The sequence below is a fragment of the Pseudophryne corroboree genome, unplaced genomic scaffold (assembly GCF_028390025.1).
Source record: "Pseudophryne corroboree isolate aPseCor3 unplaced genomic scaffold, aPseCor3.hap2 scaffold_3030, whole genome shotgun sequence".
Lineage (NCBI taxonomy): Eukaryota > Metazoa > Chordata > Amphibia > Anura > Myobatrachidae > Pseudophryne > Pseudophryne corroboree.
In genome coordinates, this window is record NW_026969704.1 from 1 (window position 1) to 2,500 (window position 2,500).

Below are 2,500 nucleotides of genomic sequence, written 5' to 3' on the forward strand. Positions count from 1 at the left end.
ATTTGCTGTCTGTATGTACGGAGCCCGGGCCGCGGAAGCCGGAGGGAGCCCGGGCTGCGGAAGCCGGCGAGAGCCCGGGCTGTTCTTCTTTTTTTTTTTCCCTTTCATTTATTTCCCCCCACCAGGGTGCGCCGACGAGGGGAGACCTCCTCCCCGCCGCCGCCGTACCGGACACATCGCAAATTCACAACGGTGGATTATTATTATTATTATTATTTTTTTTTTTTACGCGGCCAGCAGGGGGCGCCGCGCGCGCGGACTGGCGCTCGTGAACACTGCATTTAAATCGGTGGTGTGTTTTTGTCTTTTGCCTGGTTTTTTTTAATCTCAATCGTGTATTACCTCGGCTGGCCAGCGGGGGGCGCCGCGGCGGGGACACGGGCGGACCGGGTACATTTCATCTGTTTGGGGCGAGTGCTTTTTTGAAATTTTTTTTTATCTTTTAGTCTCGTTCCGTTCTTCCCTTCAACTGGCCTGCGGGGGGCGCCGTGCGCGCGGACCGGCGTCCACCCCTGGCCGCTCCGGGACTTTGCATTCAAATGGGTGGGGTGTTTTTCATTTTTTTGCCCTTTTTTTTTCCACTCCCCCCCTCTCAATCGTGTATTACCTCGGCTGGCCAGCGGGGGGCGCCGCGGCGGGGACACGGGCGGACCGGGTACATTTCATCTGTTTGGGGCGAGTGCTTTTTTGAAATTTTTTTTTATCTTTAAGTCTCGTTCCGTTCTTCCCTTCAACTGGCCTGCGGGGGGCGCCGTGCGCGCGGACCGGCGTCCACCCCTGGCCGCTCCGGGACTTTGCATTCAAACGGGTGGGGTGTTTTTCATTTTTTGCCCCTGTTTTTCACTCCCCCCCTCTCAATCGTGTATTACCTCGGCTGGCCAGCGGGGGGCGCCGCGGCGGGGACACGGGGGAGGGTTCATCCGGGCGGACCGGGTACCTTTCGTCTGTTTGGGGCGAGTGCTTTTTTGAAATTTTTTTCATTTTATTTTTGTCCTCCCTTCGACCGGCCAGCGGGGGGCGCCGCGCGCGCGGACCGTCGGGGCCCGGGGCCCTGCGTCCCACTTACTTTCGCCCGACGGGAATCGTTTCTTTTGTTTTTATCCGAGAGGACACACGGAATCTGCACCCCCCGCAGTGGCGTCAGGCGGCCACCGGGGGGCGCCGCGGCGGGGATCGGGGGGGGCGCCCGGGAGCCGCCTGCCCGTCCGCTGGGCCAAGGGGGCCGGGGCGGGTCACGCGCCGCCGTCCCCCCCCCGATCGTCTCGCTCCGAGCCGCCTCTGGCCACCGGGGGGCGCCGTCGGGTGGCGCGGGGGCGCCCCCGCCGCCCGCCGCCTCCCCCCGCACGCGTCGGGCCTCCCCCCGGGCCCCCGCGGGCCGGGGGACGCGGCCGGCGAGCGTCGGACTCCAGCGCGGAAGTGTCGCGGATGAGTGCGGACCGGGGCGCCCGCGGCCCAGCGGCACTTCCAGGGGCTCGGGGAGGAGATGGTTGAAGCCTGGGTGAAGCGCGCCCTCGGCCGTCCGTGTCGCTACCCGCCGGAGAACACCTCCGCCGGATCAGTAGGTACCAACGAGGCGAGCGAGAGAGCCGGGACTCTGTCCGGGGCCGAAAAGCCTGTTTCCCTGGAGCTTTTGCGAAAGGACCCGTGACAGAAGATGCGCGGAGCTCAGAGATCAGCATGGGCAGGGCCTTCTTGCATCCGATTTTGCCCAGGCAGGGCTCCAGGAACCGGGTTACAAAAAGCAAAAAGCCCTGGAGCTCAAACGAAAGGTTTAGTGACAAGATAGCCGTGGAGCTCCGATAACAGCATGGCAGGACCAGGATGGGGCCTATAAAGGGTCCACGGCGGGCATCCGTTGGAGCCCGACGTACGGGCCGGGCACGTCTCCTTCTCCCCCGGAGGCAGCGCCCCCCGGCGGGCCAAATCGGGTACTGCAATTTGTGGAAGTTTCGCAGATGAGTGCGGACCGGGGCGCCCGCGGCCCAGCTGCACTTCCAGGGGCTCGGGGAGGAGACGGTTGAAGCCTGGGTGAAGCGCGCCCTCGGCCGTCCGTGTCGCTACCCGCCGGAGAACACCTCCGCCGGATCAGTAGGTACCAACGAGGCGAGCGAGAGAGCCGGGACTCTGTCAGGGGCCGAAAAGCCCGTTTCCCTGGAGCTCCTGCGAAAGGACCCGTGGCAGAGCAGGCACGGAGCTCGGAGAGCAGCAGGGCCGGAGCTCGGAGAGCAGCAGGGCCAGGGCTCCCTCCCTTCCATAGGCTGCCCAGGCAGGGCTCCAGGAGCCCGGTACCAGCTCTCCCCGTCCGACAGCCTCCTCTCTGGAAGCGGAGAGCGGACGCAGTCGGGCTCCCGGACCGGGGCCCTGGGAGAGGGTTTGGGAGAGCCCTGCCGGGAGCCACCGGGACGGGCCCGTGCGGACGGGTGCGCGGCGCCCCCCGGCGGTCGAAGGCGGAACCGCGGAGGTCTCTCTATCTCTCTCTCTCTCTCTCTCTCTTTCTCCG